The sequence below is a fragment of the Sitophilus oryzae genome, unplaced genomic scaffold (assembly GCF_002938485.1).
Source record: "Sitophilus oryzae breed Bouriz unplaced genomic scaffold, Soryzae_2.0 scaffold_1442_pilon_pilon, whole genome shotgun sequence".
Taxonomy (NCBI): Eukaryota; Metazoa; Arthropoda; class Insecta; order Coleoptera; family Curculionidae; genus Sitophilus; species Sitophilus oryzae.
The window spans coordinates 1,293,840-1,308,609 of record NW_022146107.1 but is presented as its reverse complement, the minus strand read 5'-3'; the positions used below and the strand labels follow the sequence as shown (position 1 = coordinate 1,308,609).

Below are 14,770 nucleotides of genomic sequence, written 5' to 3'. Positions count from 1 at the left end.
AACAGGCACATAACCATAATGCTATTCTGAGGGGTAAAATACCGCACAAGCTATTTAATACATGATTCATTGTCGAAGCAGTGCGTGACATATGACTGTGATTGGATTTCTAGAACGGCATTTAATATTTTTGCATTTTTCGAGATTTTTATTAATCCCCTTTCGTTTTCATCATCGAAATCTTTATTCGAGGGGTGTTGTGCTTCTCAAAAATATACTAATATTGCGGAAAATTACCAGTAATTTTTGGGAGTTTCCGCCGCTTTTGTCGTACTATAAGCCATTTAGTAATATAAGACAATCCCCTTTTCAATAGTAAATTAAACCATGAAAATAGTCTACTTAAAGTAGGGTGGAAAACTTTCAAAATGAAAAATAGAGGATGATACAGGAGCGTATATACGGGAGGGTTAATAGGGTTAATTACCAATTACCCCTACCAGAAAGAAATTTATTAAATTGAGGTATAAAATTAACTTATTACGTACACGTAAGTATTTCTTTCCTGTATGAACGAGTGGGAGTTGCAAAAGACACACTGTAATCAGATTAACAATTTTACGGGCAATTTTATTAATTATTTTGGAGATTCTTTTTTTGGAGACGTTTCTTTCCTAGATTTTGAGTTTGATGTGTAAAAAAGAGGATTTTTCGATGAATTTTTTTAATACGTGAGAGAAAAAAATTGGCGCCGGGAGGCATGTATAGCTGTCCATACTAAAATATTTTAATAAAAAGTTGGTAGGCAGTTCTTTTAGTTTCAAAGTCCAGGAATTTTTCCATTTTTTTTATCTCAAAAACTGCGACTTTGACTAATTTTGATGTTATTACAAATTTTGCTGCAAATATTATTCCTAATCTTAAATTGAAAACCGCATTTTTAAAATTTTTAACCCCCTCCCATACCCCCTTACCAACTCCCCACTCCCACCAAAAACTAATGACCAGATTCTCGGGTGCCACAGTATTTTTGTGCCAAATTTGGTTAAAATCGGTTTAGCGGTTTTTGAGTTATCGTGTTACAGACGGACAGACAGACAGATAGACAGACAGACAGACAGACACCATGAAAATATTTTGTATTTACGTCATTTAAGACCCAAACAACTCATTTTGAGTGAAATTAAAAAAACTTTTTTTTGCCGATCTTAATAGCCTTTACCATACCTATTGGTATGGTCGGCTAAAAAAACAGCACTATCAAAAAGAGGACTGTCCTCTGTTATTGGAACTCTCCATACGTAGATACTTATTTTGCGAGAATGAAACCACTCATTTTATACCTAAAACAAATTCAATATTTCCTTTAAATTAAATGTATCCTTTCAGTATTATTCCCTCGATTATTCCTTTTAAACGGGTTTATTACCGTATACGATTATCTATTTTGTAGACCATTTCGTATTGTTTTCTTAACATATCTCACTTGATATGCAGCGATAATGTCGAGCAGCATGAACTGAGATAACAATAACATTTGAATAAAAGGCCTTTGTATTTTTACTGAATAAAACACAATCGATAAAATTCATGAATTGAATATTAGAGAAAAATACGTTAAGAGAATAACGTTTTAAGAACTCCTTTATGCTTTTAGACAAATAAAGTTTGGATTGGAGAACTAATGTTTCATAGAATGCATCAAAATCAACTTAGACATTATAAGAAACTTGTAAAATTCTGCATAAGGGACGTAAGACGGATGCATTCAGGTCTTTTTAAATACCAACAAGGATGCATTCGGTCCTTTTAAATATCCTATTTAAAGGGACCGAATACGAAGCACATGTATAGGTATGGTGAATGGCTACAAAAAAGCTGTGCCATAGTATTATTTCAATTGGGAATACATTTTTTACAAAAGGCAACAATGCATTCGAGAAAAAAAAACGAAATCTGACAACGTTATAGCCCTATTAAAGGTCCGAGCGGTTTATCACCAAGATGAAATAAGTGCCACATCTGTAAGTTAATCTGTGACATTACGACATGCCGAGACTTAATCATTTAGAGTAGTAATTATAAACTGTCTGTTTAAAATAAAATAATTATGCAATAAATAACATAAAATAAATGTGTTAGTATACCAGTAATACAGTATGTATAAGTTAAATAAAAGTTTTTAAAAACTGAAATATTAAAATTTTGTGATCTAACCGAGGATCTAACATAAATATATTCCTCAAAATTACTAATTAAAACAGTTTAGAGTAACAATATTTCAATTTTGCAAGCATCCCCTCCACCTTCTACCTAGATGAACTTAAATTGGGACTTAAATACGTTCGCCAGGCCCTTTGTAGGCCGTTTTACCTGTGCAAAGCACATAATAAAAAGACTCACGGGAAATAACGAGGTAAGGGAAAACCCCCATCCCCTATCAGCACTACCAGTGAGAGAGAGAGAAAGAAAGCTAAAGATGGAGCGTGCGTATATGTGTGTGTGACGGACGGAGAATTTATGCGTCTAGATTATAGAGGGTGTTTGTTGAAAGCCGCTCGTTTGGCTGGCGATGACGGCAACGCAGGCTACGTCACACTGATAAGCGTTGTGGGGTTTCACGGCGACCGCCTAAAAAAATAAACTGGCATTTTCCACAGAAAGCTGAGCATCCATACTTTTACTTTGAATGAAAACGTTTATGTTGGAGGGGAGTAAGTTTATAGTCGCAGTTAGTTATTTGCCGGTTTAGATTTTGAATTTACTCCCAAGGATTTCGCACCCAGCAGAATCGGTTGATACGTGCAAAATCTGACAAATAATAGAAATAGAAGTCTATCAAATATATACTGTAGAAAATGGAGTTATCAAAGATACTCAAACGAGATTTAAGCAGAAAATGCCACTGGGGTTGTGACTTTTAACAAACTTTAACAAAGATCGTATGATTATTAAGGTATATTGAATCCGGTGTTTAACCATAGTAAATTTTTGTTATTTTTAATATAAAATTCAACTAAAGTGATTAAAAAGTACTCCCTCAATACAAAAAGAAATGCAACGAAGTTACAATTAAGGAATAAATAATAAATCAAATTCAATACTAGGGCTGCACCGAGTACCGAGTAGTTTGGTGCTCGGCCAGAATTTTAACCGAGTAATATGTATTCGGTGCTCGGCCTTATTCGGCCGAGTAGGCCGAGTACAGTATAGTAATAGAAACAATCCATTTATGCATGTCCAAAACAGATAGAAATGAGACTCACAGTGGCAAATAATAAAATAAACAAAAAGTTATTCATTCATAACTTTAATTAATGTATTTTAGCAAAGTAATAATAATAAGCATAAGTAATAACACAAACACAGTGAAATAATAATTTAATACTTATAATCTAAAAGAGGTTAGCACTGTCACTCATTTTAATATAACTTTAAAAGGTATTATTAACTGTTAACTCGGCCTACCCGGCCGAGTAAGGCCAAGCACCGAGTACATATTAGTCGGTTAAAATTCTGGCCGAGCACTGAACTACTCGGTACTCGGTGCAGCCCTAATTATTACATTCGTAGATTTGTATTTTGTGGATTTTGCGTTTGGCGTTAAATCGCGCGTTAAATACTTTGAGTTTTGAATTTTGTTTTATTGTATCCTCTTTATTATTTTTGTAATGAAGGGTGTTAAAGTTTGTTTGGTGAAGGGCTGTCTAAATAACTCTGAAGGCTCTCCAGAAAAAGTTTTTATAACTGTTCCTTTGGATGAAAGCCGTCGAAGAGCCTGGTTTGAAGCGGCAAAACAACAATATGTCCGCAAAAGTACGAGATTTTGCTGTGATGATCATTTTAACGTAAGTTTTATTTCACAATTAATTTTATATCTACTTTAAAATACATTTAGAAAAATGATTTTTGTATACCTTTGTACCTATGGTGGCAAACCGTGACTTTTGATAGGTGACGTCAGAGATTGCAAAAGTGTAAATTTGAAATTCTTAATATTGATTAATTTTTTAAAAAAAATGGGATGAAATTGAAGTAAAATAAAAAAATACGGGTATCATAAAATTGTATGAAGATTAATTATTTGCAATAAAAAAAATATGGTTAAACTGATATAATTTACTTCTTAACAAAATTTTGAAGTGAATCTCGTTACCGCGCTAGGAGTAAAAATTCAAGGACGCGACACACGAGCTAGTGGTAACGATCGAAAAAGTGCCAATGAGGAAGTTGAGATGGGTCTTTGGAGCGTAGTAACTCGGGCTCTATGTGAGCTAGGGGGCTGAGACTCATGACTGAATTTTCATGAGATTTTGACGACGTTTTGTGCATTATAAAACCCCATCACCAATGGCGAAAAAATATGTCGATACATTGGACCAAGACCAACTTGAGCCTGTTCGACACGTGTCACTGTGATAGTTTTGGTGTAAGAATTGTCAAAAGTTGATCCAATTGCGACAAAATGTGGTGTGTTCAAATATGCGCACATAGTGCACACACAATTTTTTTTCATTTAGAGCATTACGGGGTGTTTGCTTTGTTAACATTTTTAAATATTATCTTAGATCGAGTCCTTTTTCTGGAATATATGTGCTTGGACCTTGGACATTTTAGAACTACGTTTTGATCAAAGTAAGACAACAATTCGTGTAATCGAACGTGTAATGTGCCTAATTTTCAAAATTAAACAACAAAAATGATAAAATAACCTTTCGCAAGTTACTATGTTGGACAGCCAGTAGGTACCTATAATTGTGCCTTGATGAGATAGATAATATAGGTATATTATAAGTTACATTTGAAATTATACAGTGTTCCGCTCGGTATTCTGTTTATTTTTTTTCTCCAGATAATTATATTTTATGATAGCATGTCATCTAACTTCTCTTTATGTAATTCCCTGGGTAATTCCTCAATGCTTTTAACTTACCTAAATAGAAATATTTATTTAACACTCTTTTTCTATTAGCATGAAGATCCTGAACTTATATAAGCCTGTGGGAAATCAAACTGTAAATAAACAAACGGTTTGTTTATATTTTACTTTATATCTAAGTCAAAACAAATCAATAGTATATAGATACATTACTCGTAGGTTTATATAGACTATATTTTATACATGTCTATGATATTTAGTTATTTGCTGATATTACAACATAATATTAGTTAATTATAGTTATTTTTTATACAACACGATAAAATGGTATTTTATCGTCGACCGGAAAAGATTAATTCAGGAGCGATGAAATCGCCAATGAATTAATTTCGGGTGACGATAATGCAATTTTATCGTCGTGTATAAAACAATTTTTTTTTTCCATAGCGAGTTACGTTTTTAAAAATATTCAAAAATTATTATTTCAAGGAATTTATTACGAGTAGAAAAAATATTGTGCTGGGTTGGCGTTGGTTTCTATGTAATTTGACAAATAAATAAAGCTGTCTCTTTAGTGGTCAGTTTTGAGTCAATATTTTTTAATTCTCTTTCGTGTCGATTGCTGATGATTGTAGCCAGAAATGGCTCAAAACGAAATAAGTAAATTACCAACAGATATTCAGGATGATGCGACAAACGCCATATCTACTACTTCCATTTAAATCCCGAATAACTTATGAAAAGGAATACAAAAATTTTCAAAAGTGAAAGCAATTAAAAAACGTGCGGGAAGAAATAAAGTTTTTAACCTATCCTCGCTGTTGTTAAAGTATCATTTAATCTACCCTTGTGGGTAAAGTACTATTTTATCTACTATTTTTGATAGATATAAGGCAATTTTAACAGTTGTTATGGAAAAAAAAAGTTGCAGTATGACGTTTTTTTTATACTATTTTTAGAATGTGTATTTCACTGTGAATTCCTTAAAAAATGTGTCAAAATGAATGGGGGGGCTGTAATTTCAAAAAAATGTGTCAAAATTAATGCCCCCACCCCATTCATAATGTAATTTCAAGTGTTATAAAAATGTGATGTCATTGTATCAATTGTCAAATACTTTTTTGTAACACCTTACGGGTAGGAAGAAATTTCATAATAAAATATTTTGCAATAAAATGAAAAAAAAACGTATGGATGGGGATGGGCATTATGCTTAGTAGTCGTTATCAGAGATAGTTTTAAAGTTGGTCTTAAATCAAAAAGTTTGCGTTCTTTGAAAGCTAAAGATAGAGCGTACGTACCTGTGTATGACCGACGAAGAATTTATAACCCTAGATTATAGAAATGCGTGTTGTTCTCGGTGTTGTCAAAACCGCTAGTTCGTCCGACGGCGACAGTGATATGGACGTAGGCTACACTACGTCACACACATTAGGGGGAAGTACAATCCTTAATATAATTATAGTTTTCAAAAAATTCTATGATTATCACTCGGATTATCACATCAAATAAGAGATCAAAATACCTAGGTACCTATATCATTTATAACAACCAATCTCAGACAAATACTATAAGTAATGAAAGTATATAGTAATCGCAAAACATTTTCCGATGCACGTCATCAATCATATCGACATTGACACTAAAGTCCATAAACCTGACTAAATGAAATTTTGGCAAAAATGTTTAAATTTGTTGTATAATTTAAGATACCGAGTAGCTCTTCATTTTACTTTATAGAGCAAATGATTGTAACAGATATTTTATTTAGATTAAAGCTGCAAAAATTAGTTTAAACCGAATTTTATTATGTTGGTCATATTGCGCAAGGTTGTCGTTTATTATTTGCCAATTTTCCTAATATCTGTCCTTTTTTTTATAATATCGTGGTGTTGTTGAATCTTTGTGAATAATTCTCGTTTTTTTTTCTTATTTTCATAGGCTTTTTTTAAAAATTGTACTTTTAAGCACAAACAGTTCTTTTAAGAACTAAATTTTGGAGTTTTTGTACTGCATTTCTTGAAATTGTGTGTTGAAAATATGCCGAAGCATTTAAACAGTCGAAGCAAAGAGCTTGTAGCTTAATGATAAACGATTTTGAACGAGAACGTGACAATAAAGGTCTTTTATTACCCTTGACTGCAGTCAGAGAAGTAATTTTGATTGATAAGCACATTACAAAACCTTCAAAGTTATTTCTACATTAGTTTTTATTAAATTCTGTGATTATTAGTTTGCGCATTAATAGCACCCTCTTACCTGTTATTACCACTTATGGCGTTGTAAGATGTACATCAATAAATAAATAAATAACCCATAATAACGCTTAGAATAATATTCATAATGGACTAGTTTTTGCCAATAAGTAAAATAAGCTATAAAACAAATAAATCAATTAATTACTGAAATATAAGTTATTAAATTAAAAATAAAACGTAAAATTCTTTAAAAAATTATATAATAAATATATCGTTTGTCACTCTTAAATTAAAATTTATCTCATAAATCCATCACAATCGGGCAGCGCTGTCGCCATCGCTTGTCACTCAAAGTTGATCACGTGCATCGGAAATTGTTTTGCCAGTACCATATGTATAAACTCGAGTATAAATCTTAAGCTGAGCCTTAAGCCTACACGATGCTTCCAACGTTCGTTGGTTCCAACGTTGGAATCAACCTTGGACGCATCATTTGGCATAGGCTTCGACAATATTGCAATTCACAAGTGTGTCGTCAATTCATAGTTGGTCTACACGATGGGACAAAATGTTCATGTGTCCACGGAAGGTGTTTGCCACATCGTGTGGGACCGGCTTTACTGTAAAAATAAAAATCGACGGTACCCAAAATATACTACCCTCGATGGCCTCGATAGAATAGCAGTGATTGTTATTGTTACTGTCTGCACACAACACATACCTACATATGTATGTATACCATGCTATCAGAAAAAAAACGGCGTCACAATGACCTTTCAAAAGTCAATCGATGATAATTTCTGTCGGCAAAACAACTCCTTGTAATAATATCATCGATTATCATTTCAAAGGCCAATGTTGCTCAATTTTTTGACGTTCATACGATGAGTGCAACATAATGTAATCAAATGAAAAAGTTACTCAATTAATGTATGGCACTAAGTACTTTTATCGCCATAAATGTTTATGTCAATAATTGTTATTTTTAATTTATAGATGATTGGTACTTAGAAGTTTTGATTGGTAAAAAATAACGATATGAAACAAAAATACTTAAAATATAAAATTAGGTAGGTAGATATACAAATAACTACATTATTTAAATAACAGATAATGGACAACAGTAAAATAAACATAATATCTACACAACACACTTAAGTCATAGGTGTCGAGTCATATGTATAAGGTAAACTGAGAGATAAACTAAGAATTAAGAAAGTACCGTATGATCGAAAAAAAAAGGCGTCAGCGATGGCTATGAAATATAAATTTACATATAAAATGACAGCAATCTTCATTTCATAGCCATCGCTGACGCCGTTTTATTTTCAATCATACGGTAGAATAAATAGTCATTGGCCGACCATAAAAACACTGTATTAATGATCCTGTTGGATCGAGTTGAATAATACAGAGGATAATACAGATGATGAACTTATTTAGTACCTAAATAAACATTTAAAATATAATGCCTAGTATAATGCATTTACTTTCAGAACTATGTCTACCTCGAAATCTACTATCAACAAAAATACAGACACTGCAAGAAATCGAAGAAGTTTGTAATAGGTCTGTCTAGTAATAGGTAGAACTTCGCATAAAAACCACTTTACGGCAACTTTTTTTAAAAGCAAATAGCATACAATAAAAAGAAGGCTAAAAAGGCCTAAAGCTATTACAACTACCTACCTACCAAAGCTTTATTACTACTTTGGGAAAAATTCTAAACCCAAATTTACACGGACTCTGAATTTTACTTGCCTTTAAAGCACAAATTCCCTTAAAAGCTTGTTTTAATTTGTTTTATTCCTCTTGCGACAAGAACCTTTTTGTTTTAAGTAAATTTAACATTTTACAGTACTTTTATAAGGCAAGATATAGAGGTATAAATTGGCTCTTGAATAATAGCACAATATTGAAGATATCTACTTAAGTAAGGTACTAATAAAATTATAGAAACAAACGTAAAAAATATAGCCTATAAATTAATATTTAGCGCAGAAAAAATCAAATTATAAACCATTAATAACACCTTTACACTATCTATAAAATTTTAGAATTAAGGTTTCATTATAGGCAGTAGAATTAGTATTTATAATTCTAACGCTCCAGCGAACAGCTGATTGGTTTATCTGTAATAATCTGACCAACGAGAATTGATGGTGCTTACTACTTTTATAAACAAGCAAAGGTATTATATAAAACAAATTATATCTATAAAGTTATTCAATAATTGTTTAAATAATTTAAAACCAGATTAAGCCTAAATAAAAATCATGCAATAAGTTTGTTACCAGTTACTTACCACTAAATTTACTAAAATTAGCATTTAGTAAAAGTTACTTTATTTTAGCATTTACTAACGTTATGTACAACAAAAGTACTACACCTTACTACTTATTGAAGAGGAATAATGAAAAACCTGTGATTTTTCTAAAAGATAAAGATTCTTACCTTGTGTGCAGCTAAATATCCTCTCTAGAAACGCATACTAATCCAAAGATTTCGGCTAATTCACAATTTTCTTTCCACAAATACTTCACTTTTACACTTAATTTGTTTTCACTGTCACTTCAAATCAATAAGAAACATAGCACACTGATACTTCCTAAAATTATTTCAACTTTATAAAATTTAGCTACATAACTTTCTGTGACTAAACAAACATTTAATGTAACTTATGTTGTATTATCGGAACGAAGTAAAAATTTTAACTAAGATTGTAAAACACCAACATTTTTAATTAAAAATTTGAAGTAGAAAAGTATAAAAACAAAATCAACTGACAGTAAACAGTCGTCCGCTTGTAAACTATGCGACAATCGCCCTTAAAAGCAAACATAACCTCCAAACGCACACATTTTGCCGGTTTTCTTCACTAATTCGCGTTGTTTCTCAATAAAACTTCACGCAAACTATTAAAAACTTGCACTTCTCATAGGAACCATGCATTTTTCTGTGGTAATCCATGTCTTTTTGAAAGTAAACACGATATTTTCACGACCGGAACGTTATCCTAAAGCACTCGACGATCTCGCTCGGCAGACTGATGCGTTTTGTTCACAGATGTGCGAGAGAGAAGGAACGAGTAGATAGGCCGGGTATGTATTTATTTTCCCCTTATATATTTCAGGTATATAAACCGTTCTACCGCCGGTTCGTATTCTGCCAGCTTTTGTCGGATAACGAGTCTCGAGTACACTGTTAAAATTCTATATTTATTGCAGCTGATGCATCGATAAGTTTTGATGTTTAGTTATGATCATTTTTTAATGTTGATTTTGTCACTTGAATAAGCAATAATTGTTCCGGCGATGATAACGTAAGTAGTTGTCATTCTGATTAGTACATTTCAGAAGCCATATCAGGCATTTTTAATGATTTGGATTGTTTGTGGATAGTTCATTGCTAGTCGCGTCGTTTTCATTGGTAGGTATGACGACAGAGACGGACTTTTGAGATTTCTTTTTTATAATCATTTATTAGTTATCCAAGCTCATAGTAGGTTTTCAAATTTTTTGTCGCTTTCTTTACGCAGACTGGCGCTAGTGCTAGTGCTAGTAACATAAATCATTAGTAGGGAACAAATTATAATTAGGTAGATAGAAACTAACTTATCTGTGTAGAAACCTAACATTTTTACCTTTTTAGTCATTTTATATGCGTCCAGCAAGAAATATGGCACTAAAAATTGCCTGTCATATTGTAACTTATTATTTTTCAGTCAATTTCTTAAGCCATATACAAGACCTATGTCCCTGCATGTGCGAAACTCTCTAGAGCACTTGGTCAGTTGTTTAAGAGTTTGTGGTGGTTTTGGATGTTGCTTGATTGAATGAACTGTTTGTATGATTGTTGAAAGATTGATGATTGTGATGTCTGATGTTTAAATTTGATGATGAACTGATGAGTTTGATATGAGGTTGAGATGTTTTGATACCTAAAAACTACGTTCCACTATTTTAAACTAAATAACTATTTATTGCCACTAACGATAGGTACACTAAAGATACAGACAGAATATTATTTATTATATACATTAGATGTTGAACAACGGTGTGTTTCGGCGTGGATGGTCAGCCATGTTGTTGTTGTTTTTTTTGGCGGGATGGACCCTTTGAATAAGAAGATTAAGGAGTAATATGCTATCCATGTATTCATGCATGGTGGGCGGAAAAAGGACTCTATAGGGTGGGGATCCTTGACAGTTCTGTTTGACGATTCATTTGACACATTTGAATTTGATTTGAAATTTTGTGAATTTGTGAGTCTTTACTGAGCTTATTTTATGTTATCTATTATTTATTCTACTACTGGTAGTTGTGTAAAGGTAGTAGATCTAGATGGAAATTGTGGCAGAACTTAAATTAACAGTGACACTATTGCGATTTATCGAAAAAGACTGTAAAATAGTTGGTTGTGTAGAGTGCGGTTGATCTCGGTCAAATATCGAGTGAAATAATAGAATAACTTTTCGCTAGTAAGTGACTAGGTATATAATACTGATCATCAATGAAATTCACTTAAATTCTTGCGATAACATTTTCCATTGCTTCTCTGTTCACTTAAATTAATTAATTATATATTTTTTCTAGCATTTTTGCTTTTATTTACTATAGTAAATAACAGCAAAAATACTATAGTAACTATAGGTATTTACTTGTCGAAGATTAGATTCAAAGAATTTAGTAAGGTAAGTCAAATTACAATTTGACTTACCTGCTTCAGTAGCATATCGGATGTTTGTGTTAATAAATAATTATGTATTATAACTTATATATTTTTATTAGAATTATTTTTTTATAACAATTTTAATAACTACCAACATTTTATTCACAACGTAAAAAAACAACAAATTATTGAGTCTACCCCACGTCTACCCTATATCATAGTTTTACACTTTTTAAATAAAATTAGAACGGCACTGATAAACCGGAATTAAGAAGTCGGCCATATTTGAGTCCCATCGCGGTGGATCTAAAGCCGGTCCCAGACACTACGTGCATTTGGCGAATGTGCATTGATTCGAATTATGTACTGCGGCTTTGGCCACCTTCCCACACGCTACGTTATTTGTAAAAATGCGTCCAATGACAAATATTTCCCATAGTAGAGCAACGCGTAGGAGTAGGGGAGCGAGCCCCTAAAACAAAAAAACACGTAAACAAATAGCCGTAGCGTCTGGGAGTAATTCAGAAGTTGACTACGCCGCACTACGAGCTCCTTTGATTCGTGCCAGTTTACCGACAACCGCCGGGAAAATGATGAAGTAGGTACGAATCTTCGTCGAAGGTAACCTCCCACAAGCTACGCAAATAAGCTCGAATATCGAATATTCGCCAAATGCACGTAGTGTCTGGGACCGGCTTAAGATTTTTGATATGCTCCTTCCTTAATCTTTTTATTCAAAGGATGGACCGCTTTCTTCGTAGCCACAGATCGGTTGCTTGTATGTCAACTTCAGTTTTGTTTTGGCATGGTGTGTCACCAATGACTAAAGAATACAAGGACAAATAGCACCCGAGACCAAACTGTGACCATTCTTCCAAACAGTGCCGTGGCACATATTTTTCTTAACATAGCCGCTCTTGAAGCGATATTTATATTTTTGATAAATGTTTTCACTACGTTTATGGTGTATCCGTTGGTATCATACTAATTAATTACAAAAAGAGGCATTAAAATGTTAACATAAGGTACAAAACTAGTATCGACAACGACGATATCAAGTACATATAAGATCAGAAAAATAATTATCTAATTCAATAAAAAACGCTAAAAAGGTGTAGTGGACTGTTTATTTTCCTATAAAAAAAAATAAAAATAATAATCCTGGCTCTTTCTTATCATTGCGCCTTTGACACTTGAAAACTGAGCAAATTACCATTGTAATAAAGTTTATAGAAAGTTCCCTACACACATCCAACTATCTCTAAAATTGTCGCTGATTCCCAACTAATGACTAGGGTTTCCAACCGTCCCGGTTTGGCCGGGATTAACCAGGAATCAGAAAGTTTGTCCCGACGAAAGTTTTGCCTTGGCCGGGATCTAAAAAATTAAAAAAGTGTGCACTACACACATAATATATTTTAATTTCTAATATTTAATGTTTTGTTTCAATTATTAAAAAGATTAAAAATAATTTTCCCGGATTCGCCGATGCTCAAGTTGGGAACCCTACTAATGACTCATTCGTTATGTCCAAAAATGACGTCTAAGGTCACTAATTCTGCTGCAGCCCGTATATGGCCGTTACATGTCCTTGTATTCTTTAGTCATTGGTCACCACATTGCTCCCCCTCCATTTGGCGGGCAGTTTAAAATGCTGCTGAGTGCACGATTTCTTGATGTCGCTTGTTTCATGATGGGTTATTTTTGATTCAGCTTTGGTTGGGCATATGAATGTCCTTCGATACGTTGTTTTTGCTTGGCAATGGTGAAATGCATCTTTTGCTTGACGATGGTGGATGTTTCTTGATATTTCTGCTATTGGAACATACGTTGGCTTCGATCTGTTGGTCTTGTCTTACAAAAATGTAAGGTGTTTGTAGAAAGATTTTAGAGTGCTTCGTATGCTGTAATGTTTGCTGGTTGATAGCGTTACTGGTTAATACCATTTGTTTGCTTGTTGATTGTTTGTTTAGTTTGTTTGTTTATTGCTTGCTTGATTTGTTTGTTGGTTGGTAACTTTGGCTTACATTGTGCTGGTTGATACCGTTTGTTTGTTCATTGTTTGCTTGGTTAGTTTGTTTGGTTTGGTTTGGATAGAAATATTTCTGCTATTGGAACATACGTTGGCTTCGATCTGTCTATTGGTCTTGTCTTACAAAAACGTAAGGTGTTTGTAGAAATATTTTTAGAGTGCTTCGTATGCTGTAATGTTTGCTGGTTGATAGCGTTTGCCTGATTTGGTTTACTGGTTAATACCATTTGTTTGATTTGTTTGCTTGTTGATTGTTTGCTTAGTTTGTTTGTTTATTGCTTTCTTGATTTGTTTGTTGGTTGGTACCTTTGGCTTACATTGTGCTGGTTGATACTGTTTGTTTGTTGATTGTTTGCTTGGTTAGTTTGTTTGGTTTGGTTTGGATAGAAATATTTCTGCTATTGGAACATACGTTGGCTTCGATCTGTCTATTGGTCTTGTCTTACAAAAACGTAAGGTGTTTGTAGAAATATTTTTAGAGTTCTTCGTATGCTGTAATGTTTGCTGGTTGATAGCGTTTGCCTGATTTGGTTTACTGGTTAATACCATTTGTTTGATTTGTTTGCTTGTTGATTGTTTGCTTAGTTTGTTTGTTTATTGCTTGCTTGATTTGTTTGTTGGTTGGTACCTTTGGCTTACATTGTGCTGGTTGATACCGTTTGTTTGTTGATGGTTTGCTTGGTTAGTTTGTTTGTTCATTGCTTGCTTGATTTGTTTGTTGATTGGTACGGTTAGCTTACATTGTGCTGGTTGATACCGTTTGTTTGTTGATTGTTTGTTTGTGTCTCCATCGTATCCATAGTGTTCAAGAGCGGAGTTGTTCGGCTGCGTGTTCGTACTGGGTTGTACGGTGGGGGGCCACCAATGTGGTGTGGTGGTTTGCTGGTTGTTGTTTGATTGAATGATTCTTTGTATGATTGTTGAAACATTGATGATTGTGATGTCTAGGTAGTCTGATGAGTTTGATATGAGGTTGAGAGGTTTTGATACCCAAAAACCACGTTCCACTATTTCAAACTAAATAACTATTTATTGCCAATAACGATACAC

The 14,770-nt window shown here is 33.2% G+C and overlaps 1 protein-coding gene across 1 annotated transcript in view; it reads right to left on the bottom strand.

Moving 5' to 3' along the window:
* Positions 1-10,039, bottom strand: part of LOC115877019 (polycomb group protein Psc-like) — a 320,522-nt gene extending 310,483 nt beyond the window's left edge. The window contains exon 1 of the mRNA XM_030893082.1: positions 9,472-10,039. The gene's annotated coding sequence lies outside the window, so the exon portion shown is untranslated. The remainder of the gene's footprint in view (positions 1-9,471) is intronic.
* Between the last annotated feature and the right edge of the window lie 4,731 nt (positions 10,040-14,770).